The following is a 12,104-nucleotide window of genomic DNA, read 5'->3' on the forward strand; positions in this document are numbered from 1 at the left end:
TTTGACTGCACGAGCGCGTCTTTTTCAGACAGACAGCATTTTATAGCAGGCCATCGGACAAATATGACGCCTCGATAGCCTATTAAAGAAACTCCGACTCCATTCATTCAAGTCCACCGCACAACGTGCATGTTCACATTTTTAGTAACAACCGCCAAACTTGCTTGCTTGCCTTATCTAAGTTTTCCGACTATTTTTCGTAGGCCCTATACCTTCTTTTTCCGCTGGATGTTATTGAGTTTGTAGAAGTTTTAGCTCTTACGTTCTGAACATCTCGCACTGCCATCGCCCGATGTCATTTCTGAGTCATATCACTCTCTGTCTCTCTTTTAAATGCCTATTCCCTGAATGGTAGGCTACAATTATGTGTTTTATATAGGCCTATAGGCTAATATCGAAACAAAATAACCCAGGCAGTCTCATCTAGGATATAACACAGGTTGAAGTCAACGTCAAGTTGGTTCTATTTAGGGAGGTGAATGTGTGTAAACATCTGTAGATGACTCAGAAATGACATCGGAAGACAAGGAGTGAATAGTGGCAGAGGCAAGCTGAAGGCTGCTGACAAGGGCCCGACGCTATTGTAAAGCAATTTACAAAAGATTCACTGAACAAAAATGCTGATGTGGTACATGAAAATTTAGCTAAAAATGTGGAGAATGCAATGCAATCAAGCATTTTGGACGATATATTGTCACAAGCTGGCAGAATAGGCAACAGGCCGATGTGCGTTTTATTTGGAGACTGTTTTGCGAGACAGAGACTGAGTTTGCTGCTGATATTCTGGGGATAGGCTACAACATAGCCAATGTACGACTTTAGCCTTTTAATATATTTGCTGCATTAGATCAGTCTTTCTAGAACAGGCAAGGGCTTTCTAGCCTCACGTCAGCAGCGCTGCATCACCCATAGCCTAGGCCTACATTAAAACAACCAGTGGATGGTGGGCGGGTGTGGTTTCGAAAATTGGTCAAAAAACTTTGGTGCTGATGGATGGCTGATGGATGATAAGTTTTGCTATGCAGTTATGGTTGAAATAATAGCCCATCAGCGCATCTCTAGTGTGTGTGCTTCTCTCTCGCTCAGAGGGGAGGGAGAGGCTGAGGGTCGATCCAGCATGGATTCTAAACTCTGTGGTGGATAGGATCTACAATTAGGTGTTAACAATACTACTACGCTAGGTCGAAGTACTCCCAAGTGCTATTGCGCCACACATTGTAGTTCTCCGGTTTATTCGCTTGGAAAATCGCCACGTTTCATGTTGCGTAGCCGTAGCATTTCTATCAACTACGAGTGCAACTGTATTTAAGTCGGGGAAACGTGGATGTTTCTGATTACTTCTACGCTTAGTTACCGTCAAAGCCCGCTAGCATAGCAACATGCTAACACAGTCCAGCCGCGCACCAGAGCGTTGGAGTGCACGTACCGACACGGGAGAGGTATGACTCAACTCGTGAAAGTTAAGGTAAGAACATATATTACTACTGACATTGGGTGGCGTGTTCCTTTAAAACAGGATTCAAATGGACACTATAAAGATCCAGTACACTTAAAAAATAATAGTAATAGAAATAATAGAATATCATTAAAAAAGCCAGGATTAATTTTTGTTGCAGATTTTGAAAAAGTCTTTGGGGAGACCCTGATAGCCTGGATCAAAGTGATCTCCAATAGTTCAATAAGTAAAATAATGAACAACGGATCAGTCAGTCAATCAATCAGTCAATTACACTTAAAAGAGGAGTGAAGCAAGGTTGCTCTTTATCCCCTTACCTATTTATTATAGTAATAGAGATACTTGAAAATAAGATTCGAGACAATGCTAATAATAATATTATAACTTTCAAAACACAGTTTACAATCAAAAATGTCTATGTATGCAGATGATACAACTTTCATGATTTAATTCTGATAGTATATCTCTGCAAAACTTAATATTATGAGGGAGCCTCCGATGCTCTTCAAGACTGCTTTGACACAACAGACTGGGAAATGTTTAAGCAGGCAGCCACTTACAACAACCAGACAGACATAGAGGAGTATACAGACACTGTAACCTCTTACATCACCAAGTGCATCGATGATGTGACCCACACAAAAGACATCATCACTCGGGCTAACTGGAAGCCATGGCTGACAGGGGATGTCCTCAGGCTGCTGAGGGCCAGAGACAAAGCCTACAGAGCTGGGGATGAAACTGGCATGAGAACAGCGAGAGCCAACCTGTCCCGTGGCATCAAGGAAGCAAAAAAGGAATACACTCACAAGATAACCACCCACTTCAAAGACAGCAGGAACGCACAAAGCCTATGGCAGGGCATTCAGGCCCTCACGGACTACAAGCCCGCGCCACAGAGCTGCGAGAGCAACATCCCTCTGCTCAACAACCTGAACCGCTTCTTTGCTCGCTTTGAAGCACAAAACAGCACCTGCCCACAGAAGACCCATCCCCCTCTACATGAGCAGCCCCTGTGCCTCTCTGCCGACAGCGTGAAGAGGACACTTGCTGCTATCAACACCCGTAAGGCAACAGGTCCAGACAACATCCCTGGTCGTGCGCTGAAGGACTGCGCAGGGGAGCTTAAGGATGTCTTCACAGACATCTTTAACACTTCCCTGAAGCAAGCCATCGTCCCATCTTGTTTCAAAGCTGCCACCATCATACCTGTGCCGAAGAAAACTGCTCCATCCTGCTTCAATGACTACCGCCCTGTGGCACTGACACCCATCATCATGAAGTGCTTTGAGCGGCTTGTCATGTCACATATCAAATCCATTCTCCCCCCCACCCTGGACCCCTTCCAGTTTGCATACCGAGCCAAACGGTCTACAGAGGATGCAATCTGCTCTGCCCTCCACCCAGCCCTCACCCACCTGGAAAAAAGAGACTCATATGTGAGATTGCTGTTTATAGACTTCAGTTCTGCATTCAACACCATAATACCACAACAACTCATCTGCAAACTTGACAAACTGGGACTCAGTACCTACCTCTGCAACTGGCTACTGGACTTCCTCTGTCAGAGGCCTCAAGTAGTACGTGTTGGCAACAATACCTCAAGCAGCATCACACTGAGCACAGGGGCCCCCCAAGGCTGCGTGCTCAGTCCGCTGCTCTTCACCCTGCTGACGCATGACTGCACTGCAACCTACAGCAACAATCACATAGTGAAATTTGCTGACAACACAACTCTGGTGGGTCTCATCACCAAGGGCGACGAGACTCAATACAGGTTGGAGGTCGACCATCTGACCACGTGGTGCAGGGACAACAACCTCCTGCTGAACGTCAGCAAGACCAAAGAGATTGTTGTTGACTTCCGGAGAGGTCACACCCAACACCTGCCACTGACCATCGACGGTGCTGTGGTGGAGAGAGCGAGCAGCACCAAATTCCTGGGGGTGCACATCAGTGAAGACCTCTCCTGGACCACCAACACAGCATCACTGGCGAAGAGAGCTCAGCGCCGCCTGTACTTCCTGCGGAAACTCAGGCGAGCAAGTGCTCCACCAGCCATCATGACCACATTCTACCGAGGCACCATTGAGAGCATCCTCTCCAGCTGTATCGCTGTGTGGGGCGGAAGCTGCACTGAATACAACAGGAAAGCCCTGCAGCGCATAGTGAACACAGCTGGAAGGATTATTGGTGCTTCACTCCCCTCCCTGAAGGACATTTACACCACCCACCTCACCCGCAAGGCGACCAAAATTGTGAGTGATGCAAGTCACCCCGCCCACAATCTGTTTGATCTACTGCCCTCTGGGAAGAGGTACAGAAGCCTGCGCTCCCGCACTACCAGACTCACCAACAGCTTCATACACCAAGCTGTTAGGATGCTGAACTCTCTCCCTCCTCTCCCCCCTCCACCCTCAGCTACATAACATCCTGGACATTGGACCCACAAATGGCCGCCTGCACCACTCCACTTGCACACTTGTACACTTTGCAACTTGTTGTTGTTGTCCTGGAAACACAACACTTCTGCTGCTCTTACATAACTTGCACCACTATGCCACTTTATTTCTTACTTAGGTCAAACAGAACTACCTCAGCCTCTTATTGGCCTGACTTTGCACTAGTATTTTATTTTATTGACTGTCTATGCACAATTTCAACCAAATTTTGCTGCTCTTATTTTTTCATTATATGTGCCCTCTTATTTACTTATTTACTTACTTTTTTGTTTACTTGAATGTTATGTTTGTCTGTGGACTTAAAATTGTTAAAATATGTCTTGTCTCCACCGTGGGATAGTGAGAAACGTAATTTCGATCTCTTTGTATGTCTGGAACATGTGAAGAAATTGACAATAAAGCTGACTTTGACTTTGACTTTGACTTTGATATTAGATTTAAATATTTTTTTTTAAATGTCTGGTCTAAAACCTAACTATGATAAATGTAATATTATGAGACTTGGTCCACTGAAGAAAACCAATTTTACTCTTCCTTGTGAGTTACCGATCAAATGGACAGATGGTTCTATGAACCTATTAGGAATCTATATTCCAGAAAACATAGAACATTCATTACTTAATTTTAATAATAAGCTCAGTAGAGTGTCTAACATTTTGCAACCATGGTATGGCAATAAATTAACAATTTATGGTAAAACAACTTTGATTAATACATTGATAGTGTCACAGTTCACATACCTTCACATACCTCGTGCAGGCAAAAAAAGAAAAGAAAGTAAGAAAAAAGAGACAGAGAAAAGAAAACGAAAAAATAGTCCTCCATTGTGTGTGTGAGTGTGGGGGGGGGGGGGGGTAAAAAAACTACACTTTCTGGTTACATTTACATTTAGTCATGTAGCTGACGCTTTTCATTAAGAAGCAATGAAATGCAATGTGAGCCTTTTTCCCTGGCCAAGTTAACTTCTCTTTCTTCTCAAACTGACTATTCAAACTTTGACTACAGTCATTTTATTTAAATGACTCAGTTTATTTAAGATGTGGGCTAGGCTATATGAAATGCTTGAATGTGGTTGATGCACTCTGCCCTTCAAAGGCAAAGAGATGAGAAAGCAATGAGAACTGTGACCATTTTTGGTTGCTTTTTCATTTTTGGAAATAAATGGATTTTTATTTAACCCGAAATTCATGGATGTTCATTTAACCTGAAATTCAAGTAGTTTCACTGGAAAATTACATAACGACTTTGGCCACTAGCAGGGTAGCCACGGAGTCTTAAAAGTCATGTTCCTAAATTAATGCCTTAAAACGTCTTAAGACCGTGTGCTTTTGAAGTAACATTTGTGTGCGCAAGGCATGCCTCTAGTGCCTCCTCCCCTAGCCTGTGGCTGTGCATCTTTTCTCCTCACACACATATGTGCAGCTGTCGTGCCATAAGTAGCAAGACGTGGAAATGTATATATAGTAAAAAAAACACCATTGATATGACCTTTGACCCCAAAAATGTAGATACTGCACTTTATTACTCTGAGCAACTAAAACACTAATACAAAGGCAAAGTGCAGTAACTACAATTTCAATATGCACATCCAGCTTTGATTTTATATTCATTTTACACTTTTATTGTTTTAAAGGTGCCCTGCCACACAAAACTGTTTTTACTTGGATTTTTTTAAACATGTTAGGTCCATGTTTTTGTGCTATGTCTAGGGCTGGGACAACGCGTCGACGTAATCGATGACGTCGACGCAAAAAATACGTTGACGCAAAATATGAGCGTCGATTCGTCAAGCATAACGTGTGCTGCTAAATATTTTTAATTTTACACCTTCAGTGTTTTCCATACGTTGACTAATCTGTGGCTGGGCACCACGAAATCAAAACCGGCCACCACACATTGATGTTCTATGTTGTAGGCCTACTATTTAAATTAAAGATAAGATTGAGTAATTTCATTGAGCTGCACTTTTTACTCACACAGCCTTTCCTCGCCCCGCCCGCTCTCTCTCGTAACGAGCCCGCTGCTCCTCCTCATAGACGCTCCTCCTCTGCATGTGCATTTAACAAAATATTCAAGATTGTTGTTGCCACATAGAAGCACTGCATAGAACAACTAAATTGCTATTAAATCCGCTTAGCATCGTGACCATGCTGCGCTTGTTCAAAACTGCTGCATTAAAGTTAAAGTAAACTCTGCAACATAGTTTAGTCTCCTCAATGTACTAAGTTAAGTTACAGTATGCAATCAAGCAGTATCTCAGAGCTAACGTTAGAATACTGTTTGGATGTCAAGTTTAGCATGCTTACTTGCAGCTGCTTGTATTCGTTATTCATGCAGGGCTCATTTTATTGACTCTGAATGTTTACAAAATCCCGACGTAAATGGAAAAGTGTTTTCCAAGACTCAAAAGTGCTTGTCCAAAGGAGAAGTACGAACCGTTATTTGAACTAAATACGTTATGAATTGCATCCACACATCAGCAGCCTTTTAACTGTGTTAATGTTAATTGCAAGGATTCACACACGAATGTCTTAAAATGACAGGCACTCCTGAACTTTATTGAATGCATTACTTTGCACTTGTATAGTCTTTTATTTTGGAATCTTAAGAGCAATAAACTTATATTGCAATGTTAAAGAATTCATGTTTTTTCATTCAGATATGTAAATAAACATGTATAAGTTGCTATTGGTGAATTAATGGGGAGATAATCGATAATCGAATCGAAATCGAATCGGACTGAAAAAATGAATCGTTAGGTTAATCGATGCATCGAAAAAATAATCGCTAGATTAATCGTTTAAAAAATAATCGTTTATCCCAGCCCTAGCTATGTCGTGAATGTGAAAATGAACAGCTAACTCCTCTGTCAGCTCTAGCCACTGAAAAGAAATAAGCGGAGAAATTAGGGCAATTGCAAAAACTCTTCAGATTGACGTGGAATTGATGAGCTCATTACTATTCATGAGCTCGCCCAGTTGAGACCATGCCCACAAAATTCGTTTAGCTCTGACAGTTTTCGTAGGCCTATGCAAGAATGGCTGAATGTCAACAGACTTGTGCGCTATGCACAAATAGAACTTTAACAATGCATTTTGCCCAAGAACCCAGACTTGAGGATCAAATGGCTTCAGTTTATTTTTTGGAACAATGCCACAGGCTTTGCAAAAAGGTTGCTGTTGAAGCCTGGAGCAGGCTACCATCGCAGTCTACGACCAGTGCCTGTAAGTAAAACGTAATTGTCAACTCAAGGAAGTGCTATGTTATACAGGTTTAATGAACTCGCTAGCCTAGCAGGTTTTATTTATGCACATTTGGACAATGCTAGCACTCGCTAGCCAAGCTAAGTTCATGTCATGAAGCTAAAATTAGTTAATAACGACGGTCATGTTATGGACGAAACCTACTAGCTGTTAGCCAATCAGAGTCAAGCAGCTTAGCTCGTTGAATATTAATGAGAACTGGCGCAAATCGAGCCAAGTCTTCATGCAGGCTTTCAATACCACACTAGAATGGCTTGAAACAAGGTAACCAAGGCATGTTTTCTATAAAAAAGTCCATGGTAGAACTTACCACAAAGTAATGAAATACGTGTGGCAGGGCATCTTTAATTGTTTTTTCTTCTGCTTTTGGATATTCATAGTTGATAGTGCTGAAATAATCCAACACCAACAAAGTTGGTTACGTAAAAGCCATTACGGGTAAAATAATCATCAAGGCATCGAAAACATTCCTGGGCCATGGTTCGTGTTGGTAGCTCTCCACAGAAAAGCAGACCACTGCCACAGCAAAAGCGAACGAAAACCAGCAGTAATGCAGCAGTCTGTTTTCATGTAATTGTATGGAAAAGATGGACTACCTTTTATTGGGTCTGTATGTCTGCAGCCATCTCTGAAATGATGACGTGATAGATGAGGCGCTATTGCTCACCTGTCCATCATCGTAAAGCCCAATTTGATTGGTCCTAACAACTCTGGTTTGAGCATAGTTGCTCCACAACAGAGCAATGCTAGTGTGACCGGTGGAATACACTCTGCGTTGTGATTTGCTGTTTTTGAGTGACTGACGTGACACGGGATAACGATGTATTCGCAGGCTTTTATTCTCTGCAAAACGATAGGGACAATACAGTGAAGCAGGCAGTAGGGCTGCACGATATATCTAAAATCTATCGTTATCGCGATATCAACACTTGCGATGGACATACCGCAAAGATTACTTAATTTTCGATAAATTCGATACATTTTCTGTGCCGTGCGCATTCCATACAGTCTATGGTGTATTCACATTCTGAATGTCAACATATTTTACCAAACTGATGCGGTCATGCAGCCCAAGAAGCCCGTCCCCTACCAGTTTAGGTGTGTGGTGTTTTAGGTGTTAAAGCGGGAGCTAAGTCGTGATGGCTGAAAATAGTGAGTCGAGCGAGGTAGGCTACACTTGGGTGAAGAGGAATTAGTGACTAAAAGGAAAAGCACGTCTGTTATATGGGAATATTTTGGTTTTATGAAGGATGCCGTGTTACAAACACAGCGCAAATGCGTCCTCCACCGTGTTAAAATAAACAATTTCTTTCGTTATCGTTATATCAGAAGTTGTCTTTCACTGTCTGTAAGGCTTGTATTTCATGATTTGCATTTAGCAAAAGCCCCAGACAGCAGCACAGAGGTAATCAGGATTCGTTATTTGTAAAAGTTGTTTAACCTACTTCTGGACTGTGCGATTGCAGCCCAATTACTTTCACTTTCCGCTGCCCTCGTAGTCGGCATGCCGGTAGCCTAATAACGTGGGATGCGCAGCGTACTGTATGAGGTTACAGACTGAGATGATTGCCGCGATATAGCTTAAGTAGGCCTAGCTTCTTTGCTAGGCCCATCGAAGGCTGGCAATGTGGAATATTCCGCTGGTTGGTGCACAAGTGTTCAGATTGGCTGTCCACCCGTCTTTTATGAGGATTAGGAGCAGATCTTCCACACAACTTCGATAGCCTAGTCAGTAGGTCTCTTAGCTGTCCACTTTCATCAGGCCATATAGGCTACATGATATTTTATATTATTTAAAAATTATACATTTATTTCTGTAATTATACATTTACCCCCCCCCCCAACCCTACAGTGTATGTTTGCAGCAAGCAGAATGAAAAAAAAAACATTAAATATACTGCTCAAAAAAATTAAGGGAACACTTCAATCATACACTGAATCACTCTGTCACTGTTTGGTTCTGAGCACAAGTAAAACTTTTGAGGCGAGTGTTTTATTTTGCAAGAACTGTCAGACATTCTGTGAATGTAGTTTGAGAATGGAGAAAAGGGTGGAAGGTTTCAAAATATGTGTGGAAAACCTTTATTGAGCAGTATATTTAAATATCGCAAATTATATCGTTATCGCAGTACTCAATAATGGTATCGCATATCGCATTTTTTCCTAATATCGTGCAGCCCTAGCAGGCAGTAGGTTCTCCTTCCCCCAACTCCTCTTCCCCAGAGTGACAGAGACAGGGCTAAAAGCACAGGTAACCCACACAAAACATACTAAATATAAAATACAAGATATAAAATAAAAGTAACATCAATCATTACATTTAAAAGGTTAACACAACTAGTCGCTAGGATTTAACCATTAAACTATGCTACCTAGCCTAGCTCCTGATAGAGACCTAATGGAAGTAGCTAGCTAATATGGCTAACTTAGTTAGCAACTATGCTAGTGGGAGTTAGCATGCTAATTAGCTGTACAAGGTTACAAGCAAAATAACACCATGACAAAGTGATAAACAAACAGAAAACAATGACACACCTGCAAAACGATAGGGACAATACAGTGAAGCAGGCAGTAGGTTCTCCTTCCCCCAACTCCTGTGGTGAATTATAAATAGCATGCTAAGTACTAGCGATCGATAACAACATACAGTAGCATTATACAGGGTACAGGCCATAGATATATATAGAACAGAATGTTCTATATATATCTATGGTACAGGCTACAGCCACAGGCTAGTCACAGGTTTATTTTACACCATGTGACACGAAAGTACAAAATATAAAGAAATAAACAAGAAAGCTCCATAATAGATAAAACAAAGTGTACAGAAAGTAAAAATAGGTAAAGTGATAGTTATGATAGTTATGAAAGACAGTATCGGGTGAAGATATTTAATATAATATGAAAGGAGGGATAGACAGATAACATACCTCTTCCCCAGAGTGACAGAGACAGGGAAGAGGTGAAGGGCACAGCGAAATATGAATATGAAAAATGGATACATTAGAGGCCGCGGGAGACTACGGAATCCCACTAGGACTCTCACTGTACTGGCGATACAAGGCAGTGTGTCAAGGCAAAAACCATCTTTGTGTAATTATAAAACAATAGAAATGTGACCCGTTACACTAGAACTTCCCGACCTCAAATGTTGTGGGCGGGACTAAGTTCGGCTGGCACCCAGGCTAACAACATTCCCTGATATTCCATGACTTTGCCCCAAAAATTATAAAATTCCCCTACTTTCCATGTCTGGAATAGACTTTCTAAAATTCCATGATATTCCAGAAATTCCATGACCCGTGGGAACCCTGCACAAAAAAATACATTTCCTCTTTTTCGTGGCGCCCCACCTGTCATGTCTCCATTCCCCACTAGTGGGGCCCTCCCCACACTTTGAGAACCACTGCTTTATCCTAAGCTTTAGAGCCGCTGAACAGGTGTCTGGTCTCGTTTGCCTGAGTACAACTGGAAGTCTGACATGTACGCAGTGTTGCCGTTACACCGAGCCCAGAACTTGATGCCAAACTTTTCTGGTTTGAAAGGCATTTAGATCCGTAGCTCTGTGCTGCCTTTAAATCCTTTGATGGCTTCATGAATGGAGATGTCACAACCATGCTGGTAATACATCCTAAATTTCTGACGTGCCATTTCCACAACAGGCGCTACTTTTGCTATCGAGTGATTATTCGGGGAATAATCAGAATTGAAGTATAAGTATATATAAGTATCAGTGTTGCGCGGGTTTGGTCACAAGCGGCCCGCGGTCGCCCGATATTTTAATCAACCCGACCGCAACTCGGACCGCGAATATTAATTAGGACAAAATTATACCCGACCCGCGATCCGACCCGCTTATTTACAAAATGTGTGCTTTTGGTTATAGGCTGCATGCAGTGTGACAGTAGGCCATTTCTGTAAAAACAAACTAATTTATTTACGAAACTTGATGCAGTAGAACTACACGCAGTAAGCATGCAGGACATAATGTTTGCGCAGGAGAAAGAATGAGAATAAGAGCGCAAGCACGCACGCAACGCACAAAGGATAAGAACACTAGGATAAGATTTGAAGGCCATGGACATACATCTTTCTTTCGAAAACAGAAATGGTGAGGCGAGGTAGGCAAGAGAGATACATTGCTGGTCAAAACGTTAGTGTAAGAACTGGTTTATAATGCTGAATGAAACACAAAGCTTTACTAAAGCACATCCACTGTTTAAAGTCACAAACACAACGAACTAAGGTAACTTTTATGCATGCGCGAACCTATACATACCGGTAGATATGGCTGTGTAGTCTGTGCCATAACATTTATTCCTGCAGGCTGCCCGTTTTGGCTGTCATACTTTTACATGGCTTCGCAAGAAGTAGGCCTAGACCATAACCATAGCCTATATCGCTTTTCCTGAAGGGGTGTCTTTATTATTTTAACTCGCGTCTTGCTTCTTTACTGTTGACTTTACTGTATTGATGCTTTACTGTATTGATGCTAGCTTTCTCGTGATATTTTAAGTAGGCCTATTTGTAGAAAATATATATTTAATTAATTTTAACTGACCCGCCCGCAAATGACCCGAATGTCATTAAAATATTTTGTTTATGACTCATAACCGCGGGTGACCGCGGTCATCCGCGGGCGACCGCTTAATTTCGGGCAGACTGCGCAACACTGATAAGTATACTCTTTTGATCCCGTGAGGGAAATTTGGTCTCTGCATTTATCCCAATCCGTGAATTAGTGAAACACACTCAGCACACAGTGAACACACAGTGAGGTGAAACACACTAATCCCGGCGCAATGAGCTGCCTGCAACAACAGTGGCACTCGGGGAGCAGTGAGGGGTTAGGTGCCTTGCTCAAGGGCATTTCAGCCGTGCCTACTGGTCTGGGTTCGAACCGGCAACCCTCCGGTTACAAGT

General features: G+C 42.3%; 1 protein-coding gene across 1 annotated transcript in view; it reads left to right on the forward strand.

The window, feature by feature from the left end:
• Positions 1 to 12,104, forward strand: part of mettl14 (methyltransferase 14, N6-adenosine-methyltransferase non-catalytic subunit) — a 78,836-nt gene that overhangs the window by 20,394 nt on the left and 46,338 nt on the right. The gene's annotated exons all lie outside the window — the stretch shown is intronic.

This window comes from Alosa pseudoharengus, unplaced genomic scaffold (genome assembly GCF_046254945.1).
Source record: "Alosa pseudoharengus isolate Yale_2024_CS ecotype anadromous, Long Island Sound unplaced genomic scaffold, YU_APseudo_1.1 YU_APseudo_1.1_scf_7, whole genome shotgun sequence".
NCBI classification, from domain to species: Eukaryota; Metazoa; Chordata; class Actinopteri; order Clupeiformes; family Clupeidae; genus Alosa; species Alosa pseudoharengus.